A 23,223-nucleotide genomic window follows, 5' to 3' on the forward strand; every position below is an offset into this window, starting at 1 on the left:
AGAAAGAGGTTGGTTGTTTGTAAAGAACATTACAGAGTAATAGAAATCATTTGGAAATCACTGAATAGCAAAGTTCTTGCTGACATCTTTGATCTCTTTAAACCCAGGGATGAGGCTAAATTCACTGAGTGTTAGCAAGGCTAAAAAAATTGCATTTTTAGTATTTATAGGATGGATAAACAACAAGGTCCTATTGTATAGAACAGGGAACTGTATTCAGTATCCTGTGATAAACTATAAAAGAAAAGAATAAGAAAAATAATATATATGTATAACTGAATCACTTTGCTGTACAGCAGAAATTAACACAACACTGTAAATCAGCTATATTTCAATAAAATTTAAAAAAATTGCACTTGCAAAACTTGATTTTGAAGTTGTGTCTTTGACTCCATTTGAACCCCCATCTGGGCCTTCTGCTGACACCTCTTGCATCTACAACACTATCATGTTGATAAGAGAGGGCTGCCTATAAAGATTTCAGATTGGAGCACTGATTCTTAGAGAATACCACAGATTGAAATGGACCAAAAAAACCCCAAAGAACAACGCCCCACCTCAAAAACCCACCTCTGAATTAGACAGGATCTAAGCTGTCTTCTACATATTAGGTTTTGAATTCATTTCCCACTTAGCCCAAACTAATCCTTCCCTTACATTCAAATTCTATTTGCAAGACTCTTCCTTAACATACATACACTACCAAATGTAAAATAGCTAGCTAGTGGGAAGCAGCCGCATAGCACAGGGAGATCAGCTCGGTGCTTTGTGACCCCCTAGAGCAGTGGCATACGGAGGGTGGGAGGGAGACGCAAGAGGGAGGAGATATGGGGATATATGTATATGTATAGCTGATTCACTTTGTTATAAAGCACAAACTAACACACCATTGTAAAGCAATTATACTCCAATAAAGATGTTAAAAAAAAATAATAGGTAGGTTAAAAAAAAAAAAGCCACACGGCTGAATAAACAGGTGATAGAGTGTACAGATACTAGGGTTATTAGACATGAATCTTAAAATAATCATGATTAGTACCTAAATGAAATTAGACTTTCAAGAATTACACTTTATAGAATCAGAATTTCAGCAGAAACCTGGAAATTATAAAAAAGGAAATAAAACTATAATTTTTAAAAAAAGACTCTTCCTTAAAAAAATCTTCTCAGACCTTAAAATTCAAGTCTAGATTATTCATAAATTTAACAGATAATTTTATCTGGGCTGTGCATTGTTTCACATACACAGAAACCAGATTAATTTTCCTTATATGCAAGAACATTTTGAGTTAGATAGATGATGTTGTCAGACCTTAATACTTGGCCTGATTTCTGTTCAAACCAGAATTTTTAAAGCTTATGGCTTATCTATCATACCTTGTTTCTTACAGTACATATTAAATTCAAGGAGCAAGATTTATACTAGAAGTTAGATTGGAAATCTGGAATTGATTAAAGACATTCATTTTTAACTTATGGCCTTAGTCCCAGAAATTTTATATGAGCAATGTAAAGCATTCCAAGCTAAGAGAAAAATTGGATTAAAATGAATATGAGGTTATTTTTCAAAAGGCTTTGTAGTTATGTCAATGACCTGATGATAAATGTTCAAGTAAAATCTGCACCGTGAAGAAGGCTTTCTACATATTCACAGCAGCCTGGGCACACCACAGTCTGCTTTTGGACAGTAGACACAGAAATGTAGCATGAGCCAAGGCTGACTAAGACATAGCTATGGCAGGGACTGCTGGCTGTTCATCACAGTTCATTCTCCCCTTAAAGTAATACAGCTAAGCTAGGGATGTGACCACAAAGCAGGGGCTATCTTTTCTAGCACTGTCACTCGTCCCCCAAGTCTCTCCTCTAAATATGGCTCTGTGACTTCATTCTCACCAGGAGAAAGTCACTGGAAGTGCTGCATGCCTCTTCCAGTCCTGGGACTTCAAACATTGTGCATATGATCCTTCAGGCACTTTCTCCCTCAAAAAGCTGGAAAAAACTCCAACCTTCCTTAGAAAATATTCCTTATGGGGTAGGGGAAACACCCCAGATGATAATTGGAGAAGACGACGGAAGAAGCCTGGATATCGGAAGCATATGCAGGATAGCAGGATAGCAGCCTGCTTACTTGGCCCAGATTGATATGTGAAGAGGAAATAAAAGTCATTTTGAAGACTTTCTATCGTTAAGACTCCCCGGGATAGCATTAGAGCAGCTTAGTCTTTTACACTACATAATACAGGGGTCAAAGCCATCTTTGGTGCCTCCTCCTCTTTCAGGTTCTGCTCTGTCTTCATGATGCCTTTTCATTCACCCGGACTCTCAGAAGCTACGTGTACGTGCGCTCTGTTCCGGGATCCTTCCTTCATGCTCTCGGCTTGTTTGGCATGTAAGACCTGAGTCCTGTTGCATTTATTTTTAGCCATCTGACACTTTCAAAAAACTCTGATAAACTCAGTTTTTAGAAGCTTATAGGCCATTACTTCTCTGAAAGGTACTTATTTTTCCTAAGAGTTGTGACTTAATATAAATTGAAGGATTTTTTTTCTCTTGGCAGAAGTTCAAGCAGAAGCCCACAGACCATTCCAGAGTCTGTCCAGTTAAATTCTATAATTCTAGACCTCCCCTCGTGTATGAAAAGGAAAGAACCTTTGCCTCTCAGATTCTCAGGCTACAGCCAAGCTCAGGCTCCCCTCTCAAGACAGAAAGAGAGCCGAATGGGAGGCCAGACCCTTCATCTCATCTCTTCTCCACTGTTTCTCTAGGTGGCTAGAAGTAAGAGATGATCCCAATTTTTAATCTGAGAAACAGGCTTAATTAATAATATCACATGGTCATGAAATGCATAAACATCAATGACTACCTGCTATTTCTAAGCAGACTTAACCAATGAGATTGTGTGACTCAATTTAGGTTTTAGAGGTTTCCATTTACTTGTCTCAATGTATTAGACATTCAAAGTTTCTTAGATTCTCCAACTTTATCAGTCTTTGTGAGGCAAAAAGTGAAAGAATTTGTAGACAGCACTGATCAAAGGAAGTTCATGTTCCCTTGGGCACCTTTACCGGAAATTGGAGAATAACAGGTGCTCATCTCACGACAGTCTTTATAACACACTTTACAGTGCTTTTCAAAAGCTGGGTGCTACTCTTCAGCGGGACACGACATAACTTACTGGGTTATGGTCAACATACAAAAAATAGGATGAAAAGAATAGAATAGTAAATATAGCTTTAGCTATAATTCCAATAAGTACTGTTTTGTGAAATTTAGTTTCAATTATATATAAATGTGAGGGGGGTGTGTGTGTGTGTGTGTTAGTATACTGTGTCATGATTCAAAACTGTATTTCTTACTCTTAAAAACAAAGCCTTCTCAAAGGCTTAATTCAGGGCATCGGCTCATTTTGGACACAGGAAGGCTGCTCTTCATGGGCACTGTCTATGGCCTTGGTGTCACTGAATGGAGTCTCTTGACTCGGTCTTGAAAGTGCTTCAGTGCCACGGAATTGAAAACTACATATTTACGTACCAGAGAGTCAGCTCCAAGGCCATCCTTTCGCAAAATTATTTAATTCTTTCTGATTCTATAAAAATCAATCTCCAAATCCCAACAGTGCTCTGGTTTACTAAGAATAATGTCAGAAAAGAAAAGAAAATGACCCCACAATATATATTTATGGTTACTAACTGAATTAAACACATGGAATAAACACGTGGCCTCTAATTTTAAATTTCCTTAATCATAGACAATCTTATGTTGTACTTTCTCACAGTACCATGCAGTTTCTTACCAAGAAAGCTGCAATGTACAGCTGAACAATGTAGATGATGGATTATTTACTGCAGTAAAAGGAATTTGGTCAGCTTTATGCACAAATTCATTTGTAGATTCTGCTACAGATTATCTTTTGAGGTAATAATGTTAGGGAAACATTTTCATTCTAATTACAAAAAAGTATTACTTGGTAGAACTCAAATACCTTAAAGTAAATTGTGGACTACATTTAGATTTTAGATTTTTATGTATAGAATTATTTATATTCCAGATGAAATACTTAGAGCTAGATGCATTTGTTTAATTATTGTACATATTAAAATGTATAAAATATTTGCCAATACACTCAAAAACATAAATCAAGGGAAAGGAGAAATTCCTGATTGCCTTAGTTAGAAATACTGACACACTAGTTTATCTTACGAATGATCATATCCAGTAGCTTAACTAATAACCTGCACCATTGTCTATTCTACAGTGAAAAGAAAATTTGAGCACAAACATGACTGAACAATGAGCAGATGAAAATGTTTACATTGTTCTAAAAAATGGTTTCTTTTCAACTCTAAATATTCTGCTTTTCAGAAATCAGTCTGCTAAGAATAACCTGTAAACTCATTAATTTGCTCAAAAGTACCAACTTTAAAAATGAAAAAAAGGGCTTCCCTGGTGGTGCAGTGGTTGAGAGTCCGCCTGCCGATGCAGGGGACACAGGTTCGTGCCCCGGTCCGGGAAGATCCCACATGCCGCGGAGCGGCTGGGCCCGTGAGCCATGGCCACTGAGCCTGCGCGTCCGGAGCCTGTGCTCCGCAACGGGAGAGGCCACGGCAGTGAGAGGCCCGCGTATCGCAAAAAAAAAAAGGAAAAAAAGGTAAAATATCAAAGCTCATGTCTTAAGAATAGCTTATAATAATTTTATTCTAATATGGTGCTCTTAATACTTCAGTCAAGAGCTCATTATTGTATATTTGAAAGCTTTATGAAACTGCTTTACCTTTTTCCTATATAATACTATCGAAAATGGTATTCAAATAAGTTATAGGCTTCATGTATCCACTAAAATTTCACCATAAAATAAATCATTTGGGGCTAAGACACAGTTTCTGTGAGCAGAGAAATATCTAAAAATATGCAAAAAATAAAAAGGGCAAAGAAAACGAGTATTTTTCAGGCTTCTATAAAATATAATGTGCGATTATTCAGTTTTGGCCTACGGTGCAGTTTATCTTTTTTGCATGATCATCTGAGGAGAGGGAAAGGCAGGGAGGAAGGGGAGTGGCTTGGTAAGCAAATGAAGAATGCCCTGCTTGGCGCTGTTTTGAAGCACTTGAGAAGTTTGCAAACACTGTAATTGCAACACAAAGGCCACCCCTACTCAGCTCGACCTTTGATATGAAAACTACAGATCGCTTCTTCCTTTAATAAAGCAGCATCTCTAGAGAGCAACATTTGGGTCCTGCTGGTTTGGGAGTTAACACCTTTCTCCTTTTTCAGAGGACATTTTCCTCCTAGTAAATTTGGATCACAGGTGGTTTTACCGCTTTGCCTTGCGGCTCCTTTGCAAGCCACCAAGCAGCTTTAGTGCACTGGCCTCCCAGCCCAGTGAATCATTAAAACAGGTGGGGGTCAGATGGGTGGGTACATGAAGGGATTTCCAAAACTGGAGATTTTATTTCCATCCCTTAAAAAAAAAATCCCTTAAGCTGCCTTTGAACTTTGAAAGATAATTTTTGGATTATCGTTTTCTTGTTATTTGCAAGGTGTGAACAGTGGCCATGCTATATCCATGAGCTGTAAGCTTAGTGGTATGTAATAATTTTGTGGAAAATATTCTGTGGCCTCCCAAATAAATAGGTACACGTAAAGTCAATTTACCCTCTAGAAAATGCTATCTTTAACAATTTGACACTGGACTGAGTCCCAAGTATTCAAGGACTCAAGCAACTCCAATGACCAGCCCAAGGAGGAATTTGGCAAACAGAAATTTTCTATGGAAAGACTGGCCTCAGTGTATCAGGAAAGGGATGGCACACCAATAGGGTAAATGAAGAATATTTAATCAAGGGACTACCTAACAGTGTGAGGTCAGGGTTACAGGTAGGTAAAAAGTGGCAGAGCGCCAGTATCACCACTAGACCTGAAAGGCAAGGTGAGGAAAGCAGTTACTGGGATCCGGAGAAAGAGGGAGCTCCAGCTGATGAAGAGCTACACCATTGGAGGCTTTTCCCAATTGAGAAACCAAGCTGCTGACAGCCCACCATCTGCTATGGAAGAAAATCCCCAACTTCCTTCCCCTGAGCTCTCTAATCTTCTCCGTGCCTGTGTCTCTGTTACAAAGCTTAAAAACTTTCCAAAGGGCAAATGAGTCCCTCTGAGGTCATAGGTCGAGGTTGAAATGAGGTTTTTTTAGAGGTCAGGTCTCTTCTTAGGTCACGTAGTTTCTCCTGCACATAAAGAAACTAAAAAAAAAAAAAAAAACTAAAAGAGAAGTTTGTCGTCTTTCTCTATTCTTTCAATATCTGAATGATTTTGTGGCACATACTTCATGTTTATTGGAAAAAAAGTCCCTCGTTTGTTCTCTAGTTTTTCATATAAAACACGTATGCAAATATTTGGAAATGAAATCCTATGACTCATCTCTTTCTCTTGTAATTACGCTCCATAGATGTAGAAAATAGTTTATTTTCCCCTTTGAAGTGTGATACAGGGTTGAAAGTGCAGTTTCTCTGGAAATGAGTACTTGCCTGAGGGGTTACATGCGTTCTACACATCCTGTGCTCTTGAGCTCTGTCACCCTCCTGGTCATAGTTTCCCTCATTCACTTTCTCTGGGTAAGGCTTTATTTACCCAGATTTGTCTTACAGCCAAATACTAATTTTATGGTTTTGATAAGTGTCTAATCCATATCTACATCTCAGTGGTAACAGGATGTTAAGCAGGGCTCTTCCTGTTTGGGTTTTAGCTGAGACCCAAACCAGAGGTGACAAGCGTGCTGCCACCTCACAGTTGAGGGGCTGACTAGCGGGACTTGTACAGGAGGGGCTCTTGCTTCCATCAGCTAACCATCTGATTCCAGCGTATAAAGCTTGGAAAGCTCAAGAGAGAAGAAGGGGTTTCCGAGAGGATTCTTTAGAGAGAGAGAGGCATCAGAATACTTGTGGTTCTTTCTGGTGAGAGAGGGTCGAGAGGTACATCTTTGTTTCCTCAAGTGAGAGGGGTTTTAAGGCCACACAGAGACTTTCATAGGTACGCCGTGGAACTATGGAAGTACGGTAGACTGCAGTCATGCCTGAAAGCCTCATGAGGACAGGTGTCTAGCTGAAGTGGCCCACAGTGACGGAGGAAAGCACTGCTCTTGGAAGTAACTGCACGGCCCACAGACAGAGGCCCACACGGGGAGCCACGTACAAGTGCTGTCTGAGTGGTTTGGGGGGTTCTTCCCAACAAGGCTTTGGAGGGTCAAGGAGGCCTCGTCACAAAGAGCCCGGATGTGACTTCCAGAGACTAAGAAGTTGCGGAATGTAAATGAGACATCTCTAGTGATGTGGGATCTCAGAAGAACCCAAGAAAATATCCATAAGAGAAGAGTCACTTTAAACACCTGCCAAATGCAGAGAAGTGAAAAGTCATGGACGTTTCAGCGGGGAGGGAAAGAGCTAGGCCCACAAAACAGCTTTGAATGGCTAGGAGAAGAAAAAGAATAAAGTTCTTTTGTGATATGTAAATATAAGTTTTACTTTGTTTAAAAAAAAAAATGACTCAAATCTCCTTACATGTAGTGGGCATCCTTTTGTCAGGTGGAGAGAGCCTATGGAGGCCCTTTACAAAATGCTATGTCCTATGCTTCACACACACGTACACAGACTCCCAACATCTGAACACTACAGAACACTTCTCTATGGATTTCAAGCATCCTTTCTATTAATTAACAAGAATTTGTTACAGGCAGTGTGCAGAAAACTAGTGCAATAATTGGAAATCCGTGTTTCAGCTAGGTGGTGATTTACAATAAACAAGGACTTGGAATTTTCTTGACTGCTCTTCAAATATATGCCTCTGATCAGAGAGGGGTCACACATACATAATGCAGTTTCTACCTCTCTGTCCTCTGTCCTTATAGTCTTTTCTAAGACTCAAAATTTAGGCAACAGCTCACACACACACACACACACACACAAACAAAAACAAAAACAACCTCAGGCCTTAGAGTGCTTCTCTTTGTGCCAGAACACATTCTTTGGGGTCAGAAAAGGGTGTTCTCCCTCGAGAAGACACATTTCAGCCCCATCCTATAAACCCTCTTCTTAAAACATTTCTCTTCAAGTGTTATGACCTCACTGTAGCCTCTAAGTCCTTTCATATGTCTCCCTCAAATTCCCCTTTCCAACTTCCCTATTCTGGTAAATGACAGAACTATTTTCCCTAGTGACCAGTATCAAAATCATAGTCATGTTTTACTTCTTCTTCTACTTTGCCCTTAATGTCCAAGCATCCCTCTTTATATTTTCCAAACACCTCCCACAGCTATACCTTTCTTTGCAGTCTTATAAAGTGTCACCTGTTGCCTCAATTTGTTCGGTCTTCAAAATTGTTTTTTCAACTTCCAGTTCTCCCCTCTTCTGGTTTATCCCACTCACAGCAGGAAAATTACTCTCGCTAAAACACAACTTCTGTCTGTCCCTCTGTTGCTTAAGAACATTCTGTGGCTTGCCACTGCCCTCGGAATAAACATAAAATTCGGAGCAAAACTATAACATCATCTATGATGCCGCTTCTCTTCACCTCGTCAATTATATACTTCACTCCCACTCTGTAAAATGCCTTCATGTCCTCAAAGGCAATTTCATTCATTCACTAAAAAATGCTTGCAATTCTGCTAGGTGCTGGGGATGCATCAATGAAAACGAAAGCCCCAGTCCTGGAGCACACATCACTGGAGTCTAGAGGGACATGCGCACAAGAAAACAAGTTTCACTCTGGGAAGTACAATATACTATTGGATAAGAGAGGCGCATAATATCCAGGCGTGGATTATCAAGAGAAGGCTTCTCAAAGGAAGTGACATTTACACTGTGGCTTGAAGGCAAAGCAGCAATTACCCAGGTAGAGAGTGGACAAGCAGTGCCCCAAGAAGAAGGCAAAGACTGTGTGAAGGTCCAGAGGTGAGACTGAGCATGGTCTGTTCAAGTAACTGAAAGAAACTCTGCTCTGTTGGAATTTAATATAGTGGTGCCTAAGAAAGAAGAGAACAAATTTGGAAAGCCAAGACAAAACATGTAGACTACATTCTAAGAAAAATGTGGAGCTACTGGACATTTTTAAAGAAGGAAAATATAATGAGAAGATTTATCCAAGAAATTACACTCTGGCTGAAGGTGCAGAATGGGCCAAGAAGGGATGCAGAGGACCAGGGAAAAAGCCACTTCTAGACCTAAATGTAAGTTTATGGTAGCCTAGACTTGAGTAGTGGGAGTGAGGATAGATGTAAACCACTGAAATTAGAAAGTGCTTGAGATAAAAATGATAGGGGTTCTCATTAGCTGTGAAAATGGTAAGTCAAGTTGAAAACCAGATTTCTTTTTTGGGCAATTGCAAGAATGACGGTCTCATTTACTAAAATAGGAAACATAAATGGAATGGATTTGAGATTAGAGAGGCTGGTTTAATTTTTGACAAGTTGATCTGGAGGTGTCTATGAGACTTCTAAGTGAAGCAGCACTATAGACAGACAAGGAAGTGGGCATGAAGCTCAGGAGAAAGGGCTGGGGCCAAAATATAGTCTTAGGAATTGTGAAGGTGGTGGTGAAAGCAACAGGAATAGATGAGGCCACCCAAGGGCACTGAGAGGAAAAGCAGCCTTTGAAGAGCCATAGCCCTGAAGAGCACCAGCATTTTAAAAAGGCATAGAAGGGCTTCCCTAGTGGCGCAGTGGTTGAGAGTCCGCCTGCCGATGCAGGGGACACGGGTTCGTGCCCCGGTCCGGGAAGATCCCACATGCCGCGGAGTGGCTGCGCCCGGGAGCCATGGCCGCTGAGCCTGCACGTCCCGAGCCTGTGCTCTGCAATGGGAGAGGCCACAACAGTGAGAGGCCCGCATACCGCAAAAAAAATAAATAAGTAAAAAAATAAAAATAAATAAAAAGGCATAGAAGGTGCAAAAGAAGTTGAGGAAGAAGACAAACAGATTGCAGTGGCATCAAAGGGCCACAAAAAGGAGAGCTTTCAGAAGAGGCCAACATTTTTCAGTGCCATTAAGAGCCTAAGATAAAGCTGCAAAGCTGCACAGTAGGTTTGGCACTGAGGTTGTGCTGGCTGTCACCTCTGTGTCCCCAGCCTTCTTCATCTTGCTCCATGCCCAGGAGTTTGCCCAGTGTGGATGGCCCCCGTTAACTCTATCCTATCTTCTGTTGGAGTTAGACCAATGGTGGGCACTGGTAGAAGATAAGAAGGAGGGAAGAAGGGAGGAGAGGATATTTTCCCCTCGGCTTCTTCTTTGTGGATTTGCTTCCTTGACCTAAGGTCACAGTTCCTGTCAGGTAGTTCTCTGCTCACCCCTCTTGGGGTAGGTTGGGAAAGAGCTTCCTGCATTTATTAGCTCTGGAGTATCAGGCTATCCCTTGAGGGTTCACTGTACTCTACCAATGGATTTTTATTGTCTTTTTAAAATAATTAATTAATTTATTTATTTATTTGTGGCTGTACTGGGTCTTCCTTGCTGCATGAAGGCTTTTCTCTAGTTGTGGCAAGAGGAGGCTACTCTTCGTTGCAGTGTGTGGGCTTCTCATCGCGGTGGCTTTTCTTGTCGTGGAGCATGGGCTCTAGGCCCGTGGGCTCAGTAGTTGTGGCTCGCAGGCTTCAGGAGCTGTGGCACGCGAGCTCTAGAGCGCAGGCTCAGTAGTTGTGGCGCACGGGCTTAGTTGCCCCACGGCATGTAGGATCTTCCCAGACCAGGGCTCGAACCCATGTCCCCTGCATTGGCAGGCGGATTCTTAACCACTGAGCCACCAGGGAAGTCTCTGTCTTTTTTTTTTTTAAATTACATTCTCTTCAAACTATCCCAGCTTGAATGTCCCACCTCTTTTCTTTCGGAAACTTGATTGACACAATGGTCATTTGAGACTTTGCTGGGAGGCCTTTCTGGGGTGTGGTGGAGGCAGAGGCCAAATTACAGATGGATCAGAGTGTAAGTGGGAGGCGAGGAAAAGGAAATGGTAAGGAGAGCAGTTTTTCTAAAAGATTGGCTATTAAAGGGTTCAGATAGAAGGGATAGGGACCATAGAGAAACATCCAGAGAGGTTTTATGGATTTTTTCTTGATGTGATCACCAAATTATTTGTGAGAATAAGTCAGTATAGGAAGAGACGTTGAGGATACAGTGAAAGAAAGAAGCACTGGAGCATGGTCCCCTAAGAAGTAATATGACCCCCACCAATAGAAGGGTGAATCTGAGGCAGAAGGGAGGGAGGCACATATGGCTGGCACACAGGGGAGTCTGTACTATGAATGGGAGACTGAGGCTATTCTACCTTGATGGCTTCTCTTTTCCTTGTGAAGTTGAAAGTAAGGTACCTGATGAAAGTGAGAGTGATGAGGTTGCAGACTTTAAAAGAAAAGAGAAGTTCTAAGTATTTTGAAAAAATAGGATTATCAGAACTCTTTGAGAAGTCAGTTGAGTCTGAAAATCATGCATTTAGGCTCGCACCAATGTGTAAGTTTGTTTGAAATTTCCCCGGAGGCACTGAGCAGTGTGGGTTCTTTCAGAAAAGGTGAAGAATTAGACTGGGCCAAGGCTGGGTTTTTCCACATACTTAAACTGAAGGACAATCGGAGAAGAGGGTAGAGGGATTAGGAAGCAAGCATTTGAAATAATGGAGCATAGAATTTAATTTGGATAGAGAAGGTAGTGAAAGAGAGAAGGGTCTAGTCAAGAGACTAGATGTCCCAGAGAGACTGAAGACAGACATGGTGGGGCTAATAGAGTGGGACTGGTGATCAGAGAGCTGATGCTTGAACTTAATATTTCAGTAGAGCCCTTCTGAATACGGACAAGGTCCTGGATAATGGCTGATGTGGAGAAAATATAAAGGTCCTTGGACATTAGCCTTGATGGGTGATCCATGGGATAGATGGTTGCCATTCCTCAGGTAATGTCTTCTTTGCATAACCTGACTTTCTTTTTCAAGCATATTATTTATAATTAATGCCTCATATGCCATTTATCAAATTGCTGTAAATCACAAATATACATAGTAATATTTAAATGTGAGAGGGTTATTCTTCACAATTCCAGTTTTGAGTCATTTAAATCCTTTACTTAAACATATTAACTTCAAAAATATCTTTTTAAAAAGAGAAAACAGGTGGGTTTCTTAAAACAGGCTGCCCAGAAAAGTTCCTCATTTGGTTTTCTAATTACAAAAGCACAGAAGGAAGGTTTGGTTTGAAGTTTTAATTTATCAGAGCTATGCCGGATTAGTTTTTCTACATGCAATCCAGTATTTGACAGTTGTTAAATATTTGCTTTAACCATGAATTTATTTTGAGTACAACACAATTGCACCTACTATCTCTGCATGACTCTTTTAGGAATTGCCATACACTCATAATATTTAACTAGAACAATGAATGATTTAAAAATAGAAAATGCACAAATTACTGTACTCCCTTGGAAACACATAAGCTCTGACAGAAAGTGGAATAAAGTGGTTGTACAAAGAGCTTCAACATAATTTTTTTCAAAAAACCTTTTCTTTTTGTTAGCTTGAAATATATTTAGCTCTTCAGTGGGATCTCTTTGGAATACACACTCAAAATCCAATACTGTGCATCAAGCCTATGATAGTGGGCCTTAACTTTTTTCCCTTTGAAATAGTAAGTTATTATATAATAATGATAATAAAGATTCACATCTTTGAAATTCATAGACATGTGCACATATTTATGTATATGGACCTGTGTATAAGTTTGTCTATATACATATGTGTGTGTCTATCTTTCAATTTAGCTTTAGATCTAGATATATATCTAGATATAGATATATACTTATTATATACTTATTCTGATCTTGGTATAAGAAGGTGACACTATTACATTGGATAAAAAGTTGTGATGGTCATTTTAAACTGGAAGCATCCTCTTACTCAGTTTATTATGTGACCAAAGAGTAACTTAGGTGATGGAATAAGGATACAGTGGGTTTCTGGCTGGAAATAAAGATACAGTGTGTCTTGGTGCCAAGAAAACAGATATGTTCAATTGAACAAACATGAACTTGGTCTCATTAACTTCATGATATAAATCACTGTGACAACCATTCAGTCATTCATGAAACATTTATTGGAGGTCCACTCTGTGTTAATCCCTGAAGATAAAGTAAGTAAGATATGGGATTTGCCTAATACGGATTGGGTTTGTAACTGATTGATTTTATTTAATGTCTTGTGTTTTATTTGTGGAAAAGATATATATTCATCCTGGAAATGTTTTTTATAAACCAATGTATGCCAAGAATTTTTTAAAATTTTAGTAGTTTTTAGTTATAAATTACACTGATTCTCATACATCACTCCTATTTACTTTATGAAAACTATGTCTTTCTATGTTGTCCTTTCTATGACCCACAGCATATTTTGTTGATTATTTATATTTTCTTCAAAGTCTTACAGATTATTATTGTATTTCATAGCATTTCTTTTGATCCTAGGAAAAAAATATTTGTAATTACCAACAAATACTAAGATTTAAATGTAAAAACTCTCCATGTCTATGTATATAAGCTGAATTTTAGAAGAATTAGAAGAAAAATGTGGATATTCCAACTATGGGGTTTTGCTTTGATTCATAAATTGTTTTCCCCTCAACCATTACAAACTACAGATGCTACAGATGTGACCAAACACTGAGCGTTAAGCAACTAAAACTGTTCAAGCATGATTCCTGCTTTGTTACCTTTCAAAACCTGTAACAATCCTCTACTCATCAATAATCTTCTGCAATGACAGATTTTCTGACCATTTCCAGGTGCATTTGAGGAGCCAGAATATAATATTTCTATATTAATGACAATGATTAAAGCACTAACTTAAATTATAATTTGTTTAGGAAATATTTGAAATATGTAAAGACTACCAATAATCTTATTTATTATGCTAGCTAGTTAAATACCTCATTTTTTAATTGCTAATCACATTGATTTTAAATACCAAAGATTTGGTCATTCATTTACATATTCATTAAAAACATTTTACAACATCCTCAAAAATTAAGTAATATCCCTACTACTTCAATGCTAGCCACTGAGTGTACAGTGGTAAGTAAATAGAGTCCAGACACTCACGGAGCTTCTAGTCTGAGGCTGTATTATTCAGCCTTGGGTGCTTGTTAGAAGTACAGATGTCTGGGCCTTTGTTCAGAAGATATGGGATTTGGACTAGGAAACTGCATTTTTTAAAAAATCATCCCAGGAGATTTTGAAGCACATTCTCAAGTCTCCTTTTGATGGCTAGTCTTTGAGAGTAGATCTTTTGAAATGTTTATCAGATCATCATTCTTCTACTTAAAACCATCCAACAGCTGCCTGTTGAGTTTAAAAATTTCCAAACTGCTTAGCACAGCCCCTGCCTTCTTCTTTAACCTCCTTTGGCCAAGCTTTTCCTAATTGGTGAAACCGATTTTACTGGCTTGCTCTGTTCCTGAAAGCCAGCAACCTCATACTGTGCTCAGGGCCTCTGCCTTTACTATTCCCTCTGCTTGGAATCCACTTCCTCTATATTTTCTCATCATTCAGACCTTGACTCAAACACCACCTCCTCATTGGCTTTTCTAGTCCACTCTTATCCTGGGATTCTCTACCAAATGCTTCCTGCAATTGCCTGATACGACACATCTGAGCAACGGGTAAAATAATGGATTTATAGGACTCACTCCACATGTCATCAATCTCCAAGCCTGGCAAGGCACGTAGGTGAGTCTTATTATCAGGCAAATCTGGAAAACTGCACTATCAAATGTTCTAATTATCATTTTCACAGACGCTATCACTGTCAGAAAGGAGCTTTGTCTGAGTGAGAGCAGGAACTTTAGGTTATTCCATTCTCTGCTCCCAGGACTTGTACATGGTCTGGGCACCTTGTAGAAATGGCTTAATAACTGTTTCTTGACTGAATGGATGAAACACAGGTCTAGGGGAATCTCCCCATCTGGTGTTTACATGGAAATAATCGGCACTATTTTTAGGGTTTAGCTATTGTTGTTAAAGATGGAGTTTAATTTTTAAAGGTTGATGTCAAGTGATTTCAACCTTCCTTGAGCCACAAAAGTATCTGTAGTTTGACACCAAAATAAAAATCTGAAATTTTTATTGTTCTTCCAATGGCTATGCTGATCCTCGAGTGACCTCCAAGGAAACTCAGTCTTAGATTTGATGGTTGTTCAAAACGAAGTGATCACTGACATCCAACTGAAGTGTCAGAATACCTAAGTAGTTATATTTTTAGGCTGAATTATAGAGGTTAAAAAAATGAGAAATATATGATAGCTAGAATACAGTTAGTTGCAAAGAAAAAGAAATCTACGCATACAGATACTGGTTTAGAAGATTTCCATAACAGGATGTTTTTGTCTACTATAGCCAAGTAACCCCTTTAAACCTTTCATCTGGTTGTTTATGACTCATACCCATAAGGCCCCAAAGACCAGCTCCTCTCAGACAAAGAAGATTATCAGTGGAACAGACAAGTTTTTCTCAGTGTGAACTTGCACTGCATATGCGCCCTTCATTGTTGTAACAACATGAGCACACCTGAGAGAGGGAGAGGGGAACAGGCAACTATTTGTGATAGTTGGTGCACCCGAACTACAGTGCAAAACACATGTTGTTTTGCTCGCTATCTTGGTCAAATATTTGATATCCTTAATGAACACTCAGAAGAATCTCTCAACTCCCAAAGGGACTATAACTTCTGAATTCCCTCTGGTTAATCATATTGAAGAAGTTCAATAATTATTTGTTAGTTAATGAAACAGTCTTAACTGATTGAACAAAGTGTTTTCTTTAAGTTAAGTAAAAAACATTTTTCTACTATCTTTACTCCCTAGCTTAATATTACTAATAAGCATAAGATGACACTTGATAATGCTTTCAAATCTCCTATAGAACCTGATTAAGGCAAAAGAAGTAAACAAACAAACAAAAGCAAAACTAAACACAAACACACACAAAGAATTCAAACAGCTCAGCTATTTTGTTAAAATTCATGATTTTCAGTTTGTTTTCTCTCTTTTCTCAGAAGAGATGTTGATGTTAGTTTGAAAGATATTACTTACTCATCAAAATTGTGGCCCAATATAACATCCCTATTAAGTTGAATCTTAAAGCCCTCCTAGACACTTCGGATCTAGCTTCTTTTTAGAAGTCTCTATAGCGATTTGAGGCTTATTTGTTAAATGTGAGAGAGGAAACAGTAACATAAATTAATAAACAGACACACAAAATATTAGTATATGATTTCAAAAGATTACACTGAAAATAATCTTGGCCCTACACAGATTTAGTAGCACCTATCGATTAGGGAGGAACACGGTGAATGACTAAAAGGTCTGAGAAGGTAGATTTTGGAGTCAGAAAGTTTTCTGTTTTATCACTCACTACTGATTTTCTGCCGTCATCTTGGGAAGAAGCTTAGTTTTCTTAAGCCTCAGTTTCCTAATCTGTAAAATGGGGATACGACTTAATTCCTGAGGATTTTCTGAAAATTTAATTAGATAGTGTTTATTAAACTGCTCAGGAGGGGCCTGGTATAGAAAAGGGCTCAGGAAATTGGTGCCATTATTTAAATTAGTTTAAAATTCTATGAATTCTCCACCTTCATTTTGGGAAGGCAGTATATATTCCATATCACGTAAGTTGAATATAAACACACATGCATACTAGCTTTATATATTACAGTTATAATGTATGTATACCTATATATGAAGTTTGTATAAAAATGAGTGTGTCTGTAGCCCTAGACAGCTCTGTATATGTGTGTATTTTGGAAAAGTAGATAGTTGCATCAAGTTCATTAAAATTGAAATTCATTTTAGGGCTAAGAATTAACATTTTATTTTCTCTCTAAAATGTCACACAACTTTGGATAATTTTCTACAATTACTTATAATGTGATAAAATGTTATTTACTGATATTATTATGCCTCAATTTACATTACATATATTAAAATTGAAATTCATTTTAGGGCTAAGAATTAACATTTTATTTTCTCTCGAAAATGTCACACCACTTTGGATAATTTTCTACAGTTACTTATAATGTGATAAAATGTTATTTATCTATATTATTATGCCTCAATTTACATTACATATATTATTTTGTATATATAAAAAACATTTTAAAATAAGAAGAATATAATAGACTAATAAAATAAGATTATTTAACTTGTATAAATACGTTGAAACTTACAGCATAGTACGACAAGGGTTAGATTGATAACAGAATATGATCTATCATGAGGTGCTCTGTTTAAAAAAGCAAAACCAAACAAAAAATAATTTAGGAGAAAGTGATGAAGTAGTTGTTAGATTTTTAATCAACTATTTTTTTTTAATCAGCCTTTGCTTCTGAGGCTTCTACTTGTTAATGATTATAGTTCCAACTATGTTAGCTTATGGACATTCACAGTACTAGAATCTGCATATCACTGTGGGAAGGGAGTGGAAGTTACATTTTCCTAGTCTTCACTATTTCAGTCAATCAATCAACATTTATTAAATATTCATCCACAAATATACCAACTATATGCCAAGTACTGCTCTAGCCAACCATGAAAAGATAGAAAAGGTCCTTACTCTTGTTAAATGTATATTCTAGTCAAAGGAGATGGGCACTGTAGAAGTAAGGAAATAAACTAGGTGAAAAATCCAATAGTGATGTTGAATGAATGAATGAATTCTGTTGCTCTACTCATAATGTGGGTGATCTATATTCCTCTAGGTGGCCACTTAAATGTTCTCTCTCAGTTACTAAGAATCTAGAAGCTCAACTCCTCTTAGGATCACTTTTCCCCTATGCATAGCCCTCTCTGGTAGGATTTAAAAGGGCTCTTGGCTGGGGCTTTCTCTTGTGCCCATCATCTGGTCAAGAGGTAGCACTCGTGTGTCCTTTGTCAGGGTAAATTCTGGGAGTCTAGGCTGTTTTCAACTCCGCGTCTTCTTCCTGCTTGTCTCAGAGCATCCAGTCTTCTTCCTTCAGACATTTCTGGGTGTGAGTCTGTATGCCACAGTTTAAGGGGACATAGGTCAAGATCACTGAGTAGTCTTACCAAAGTCTCTGCAGCAGGCACAAAAGAGGGGGATATATCCCCCTTTCCTCTTTACTGTAGAGATTTTTGGGGAGCAGCACACCAGCAATTCTCTCTGAAAAAATAATTTTTAATCTTCAATATCTCTTTTGCCTCTTCCAAACAATTTTATAGACTGTAAGTTGGTGGTTAACCAAGAGTTGCAAGACCAAGCTATCAACTCCCTTGAAAAGTCCTGTGTAGGAAGCCTAGCACCTCACTTCAGAATACTGAAGTATTCTTCACCTCTCCTTTTTGAACTCTGCTAAAACTTAGGTAAAGAGTCCCAGTTTAAGGTCTTGTAACTATAATGAGTGCACTGCACTACTTACAGTTAATAAAGTTAACTTTATTATTATTTTAGTTAAAATTTCAAATTATATTTATTATTATGTTAGTTAAAATAAAGTTATGTGACAGAATCAGTGGACAGCTCCTTCAGAGTGGATGGTTCAGGAAGGCTTCTGACAGAAAAGGATGAGCCATGAAAATATCAGGGAAGAGATAGCATTTTGAACAGAGAAAAGAGCTGGTGAGGAAGATCCTAAGGGAGGAAAAAATGGCTTGAGAATGATTACAGAACAGACAGCCGGCGAGCACGGGTGGAGCGTGTGGGTGAGGGGGAGAGATAAAGTCAGAGAAGTGGTCAGGGGCCAGGACTTTCGTGCTCCGTAAACCAGAGAAAGAAGGTTTTTTCGTTGATGGATTGGAAGGGGGAGGAAAAGAGGAATCAAAGCTAACTCCTCAATCACCAAGTGAGTCCAGGCTAGTCATAGAAACAAAGGAAAAGTAGAAAAGCGAGGTCCTGCCCTTTTATGAGAAGGAGTCATGTGGCTTGACATCAGGCCAAGACTTTTCAGTTCATGCTAGTAAACTTTTGCACAACATATGGCTACCGGATTATCAGGTTCAAATGTTCCCTTTTTTTTTTTAAACTCACCTCTTTTTTTTAAAATAGGAGATGGAGCAATCTGCTCTCTTTTTATTTTAATTAGTTTATTTATTTTTGGCTGCATTGGGTCTTCGTTGCTGCGTGTGGGCTTTCTCTAGTTGTGGCGAGCGGGGGCTACTCTTTGTTGCGGTGCGTGGACTTCTCATTGCGGTGGCTTCTCTTGTTGTGGAGCACCGGCTCTAGGCATGTGGGCTTCAGCAGTTGTGGCACATGGGCTTAGTTGCTCCGCGGCATGTGGGATCCTCCTGGACCAGGGCTCGAACCCGTGTCCCCTGCCTTGGCAGGCGGATTCCTAACCACTGTGCCACCAAGGAAGTCCCAAATGTTGACTTTTTGAAAATTAAACATATTATTCAGTCATTTAAAGGGTCTAAATTCATGCCATTTCCTGGGCTCCTTCCTTTGCCACCATAACAGCTGTTCTGGTTAAGAGTCTGCCTTATTACCTGCTTGAATTTCAGCCCTTGATTCAGAATGTAAGGGGTTACAGAGTCCTCTGTGCTTTAAAATGACCTAAAATTGTGTAACAGTCAACAAATGACTCAGAGGAAAGTAAGGAATTTCACTCTAGACTCTCAAGAGTTGGGAGCTCAGATGCGGGCTGTGAGCATTCTCGGAGGAGCTATGCTTTCTCCAAAGCTGCACCTCTTGACAAGAAATGTCAGTAAGAGGATTATGAATGTCTATCTATATTCAGTAATGTGAGCTGAAGGCAAGGTTATGGAGGAAAGCCATGGAGATAAAGGAATTGAGTTAAATTTGCACTAAGAAATGAAAGTGTGACGAGTAAAGAAGTCATAAGATTTCATGAGTTCAAGAGAGAATCTTTATTTTCTCCTAGTTTGCCAGAAAGTGGCCAAAGGAGGAATCTGGGAAGTTCATGGGACCTGGAGAAGAGATGGAAAGCAGAAATATTAGATGCTGAAACACTCTTTTGGGGCAGGGTGGTTAACAGCATGGGCTCTAGAGCTAAATCGCCTGGGTTAAGCCTATTTTCTCTCTGAGAAGTTGTGTGCCCAGCAAGTCATTCATCTCTCTGTGCCTCAATTTCTTAACCTATGAACGGGAATGATAATGCTCTGGATTTCCTAGCGTTGTAAGCATTCAATGAGTGCGTACGTATGGAGCATTTAGCACATGGCCCGCACTGCGGGAACAGGATTAAACACAGGTAATCAGGGACTCTTGGGATCATACCGAGGGGGTTTCCCCAAGTAAACCTGCAAAAACGAGACTAGTGGACAGGATCCAGTTCCGTTTTCTTTGACAGGTGTTATCAGTATAGGCAATCTATACAGGTGACCTGTGTAGGTGATCTATATAGAACTAGCGTTTCTGAGATGGAATGCAATCAGAAGCGAGGCTCACACATGGTAATGGATGATAAAATGAAAGGCTCAAATAGGATTATGTTAACCTAGGAGCACAGGGACACACAGAAAAGAGAAGGAACTGCAAAGCGAGATGGTCTTAGATAGCCTGGTGAAAGCAAGCAGGAGAGGAGCCACAGGCTGAAAGAAGAGTCAGATGGGCAGGTTCAGGGTAAGGAGAAGAGAAAGGGTGTGAAATCATTCAAAATGCAGATGCTAAGGCAGTGACCATACTAAATAAGTAAATAGATAAGTGGGTAGATGGCTAGATAAAAGATCTAATTCTTTTAGGAGCTGCTGCTAAGTGAAATGAATCAGTTTTGGCTACAGATGTAAACACGGGAGGAAAAGAGAAACGATGTGTTGAAACTGACAGATTGCTCACTTCAAAAAGATGAACTGTGTTATAGTGTCACCCACTGAGAGAGAAACCAGACCCTGGGGAAGTCAGTTCTATCTGTTCTCAAAGAATTCATTGGGATCTGAAGGGTTAATGTGGGAAAGGGTGTTATTAGTGACAGGAGGCTTCAGTACTCTTCCTAATAGCCGAGGCACAGACCAAACACGCTGCTCCAAGCATAAGGCTAAGATGGTAAATTTGAAAGAAATAGCTGAGTTGTGTCTGCCACATCTTTGTGGGCTCCGTTTAAACTGATTCAAGTGAGAAATCCTGGCTGATCAGCTTTCACAGCTGCTTTGCTATGGGGAGCAGCTGCTGTAAATGCCACGTGAAATACTCACATGGGATGCCAACAGGCAGAGTGTGATTCAGGGCAGGGTACAGACTCAGGGGGCAGAAACTGGTAAGCACAGTGGGAAATGGTATTTCATGCTTCTGAATGGATACCTTTCTTAATTTATTTTAATTTTGTTATTTTTTAAATTGAGGTAGAAGTGATATATATTAGTTTCAGGGGTACAACATGATGATTCGATATTTATAGATATTAAAATAAGTCTAGTTACCACTGTCACTATATAGCTACAGAATTGTTTTTCTTCTGATGAGAACTTTTTTTTTTTTTTTTTTTTTTGCGGTACGCAGGCCTCTCACTGTTGTGGCCTCTCCCGTTGCGGAGCACAGGCTCTGGACGCACAGGCTCAGCGGCCATGGCTCACGGGCCCAGCTGCTCCGCGGCATGTGGGATCTTCCCAGACCGGGGCACGAACCCGTATCCCCTGCATCGGCAGGTGGACTCTCAACCATTGCGCCACCAGGGAAGCCCTGATGAGAACTTTTAAGACCTACTCTCTTAGCACCTTTCAAATATGCACTACAGTATTATTACCTATAGTCACCATGCTGCACATTACATCATCAGGACATTGATTTTATACCTGGAAGTTTGTGCCTTTCGACTCCCTTCTCCCATTTTGACCACCTGTACCCACCCCCTACCTCTGGCAGCCACCTATCTGTTCTCACCTATCTATGAGCTTGGTTTTGTTTGTTTGTTGTTTGTTTGTTTTTAAGATTCCATATATAAGAGAGATCATACAGTATTTGTCTTTCTCTCTATGGCTTGTTTCACTTAGCATAATACCCTCAAGGTTGAATGGGTACCTTTTTTAAAAGTCAAGAGTAGAGAAGCAGAGGTGATGGAATTATTCTGTCAGGCACTTTGTCAACAAGTAACAAGACATATCAGGCTTGCCTGACTCTCTGCTTGCTTCCACTGGGCATGAGTTTTCAGGATTATTTAAGTTCTAGTATGTAGTCGGGTATAGGTAAAGCAATGTCATGAATACAACTACATTTAGCAAAATAGGATTCGCAATGCAACCAAGGACAAGAGAGAACTATAGGAAGGAGCCAGAGAAAGGTTGGCCACTGTTGAAATTATCACTGTGAGGCTCTCAGTTGTTATCAAGATGGCTGATAATTTCAAGATCTCTGGATTCCCCACCCAGGCACTTGAAGCCAGAACTGGGTTTAGGAGTGGAGAGGAATTTAAAAGAAAAGGGGGAACTGGGTGATAGTGGAACTGGAACTAACTACTGTGAGTCTAGGGAGGCGGAATATTCAATAAGGACAGGAAGAGAGATAAGGGAAGATCAAAACATCATATCTAAGCTGCAGGTGGAGAGAAAAATCTAGGATCAGAAGTGATGGATCTATCATTGGGAGGAAGAGCATAGGCAGCAGGATGGGAGAGCTGGTGAGGGATGGCCTGACGGATTAGGGAGCCTAGTAACGTCTTCAGGGCCAAGGGAAGGTGGAGAGAGGGTTCTGGAACAGCTGTAGCTAAACCCATGGCTGAAGAAAGTTCATTATGGGTATATCACGGTTTGGGATTTGTCTTGAGAAAAGTCAGACCAGAAAGACAGTCAGGAAAGAGCCATCAATAATTCCTAAGACAGCAAGATCAAGAGGCAAAGATAAGATGAAAAATCAACAAGCCAGCTCATTTTTAAAAGAATTATATCCTGGGATTTAAATTTATGCTTACTGAACTACAAAGAATTTAAAAAGTTAGCAAAGCTTTCAAAACTTCTAGTGGGTGTAATCTAGATTTTCTTTACCTCCCCATAAACAATTATATAAGGGGTAATTTAAAATACACATTCAGAGCAGACTTGAATATTAATGTATTATAGGAAACAATTTGGCGAGCGGGAAACAGACTTTCTCTTTATTGGAGCATCTTTAGCTTTATGAAACATTCTAATTTCTTTTTAAAAGACTCTGGAGGAAATACAGGCTACTTTGCAAACTGAGTCAAGATAATCTGAGTCTGAAAAGTATGAGGAAAGGGGTAGACATGGAGTGTGTACCCTAGAGGACCATAAC

At 39.4% G+C, this 23,223-nt stretch overlaps 1 long non-coding RNA gene across 1 annotated transcript in view; it reads left to right on the forward strand.

Moving 5' to 3' along the window:
* The first annotated feature begins 8,549 nt into the window (after positions 1-8,549).
* LOC109549362 (uncharacterized) overlaps positions 8,550-23,223 on the forward strand; it is a 30,288-nt gene continuing 15,614 nt past the window's right edge. Inside the window, exons 1-2 of the long non-coding RNA XR_002175652.3 lie at positions 8,550-9,214; positions 11,802-11,920. This is a non-coding gene — a long non-coding RNA (uncharacterized lncRNA). The remainder of the gene's footprint in view (positions 9,215-11,801; positions 11,921-23,223) is intronic.

Source organism: Tursiops truncatus, chromosome 7 (assembly GCF_011762595.2).
Source record: "Tursiops truncatus isolate mTurTru1 chromosome 7, mTurTru1.mat.Y, whole genome shotgun sequence".
Lineage (NCBI taxonomy): Eukaryota > Metazoa > Chordata > Mammalia > Artiodactyla > Delphinidae > Tursiops > Tursiops truncatus.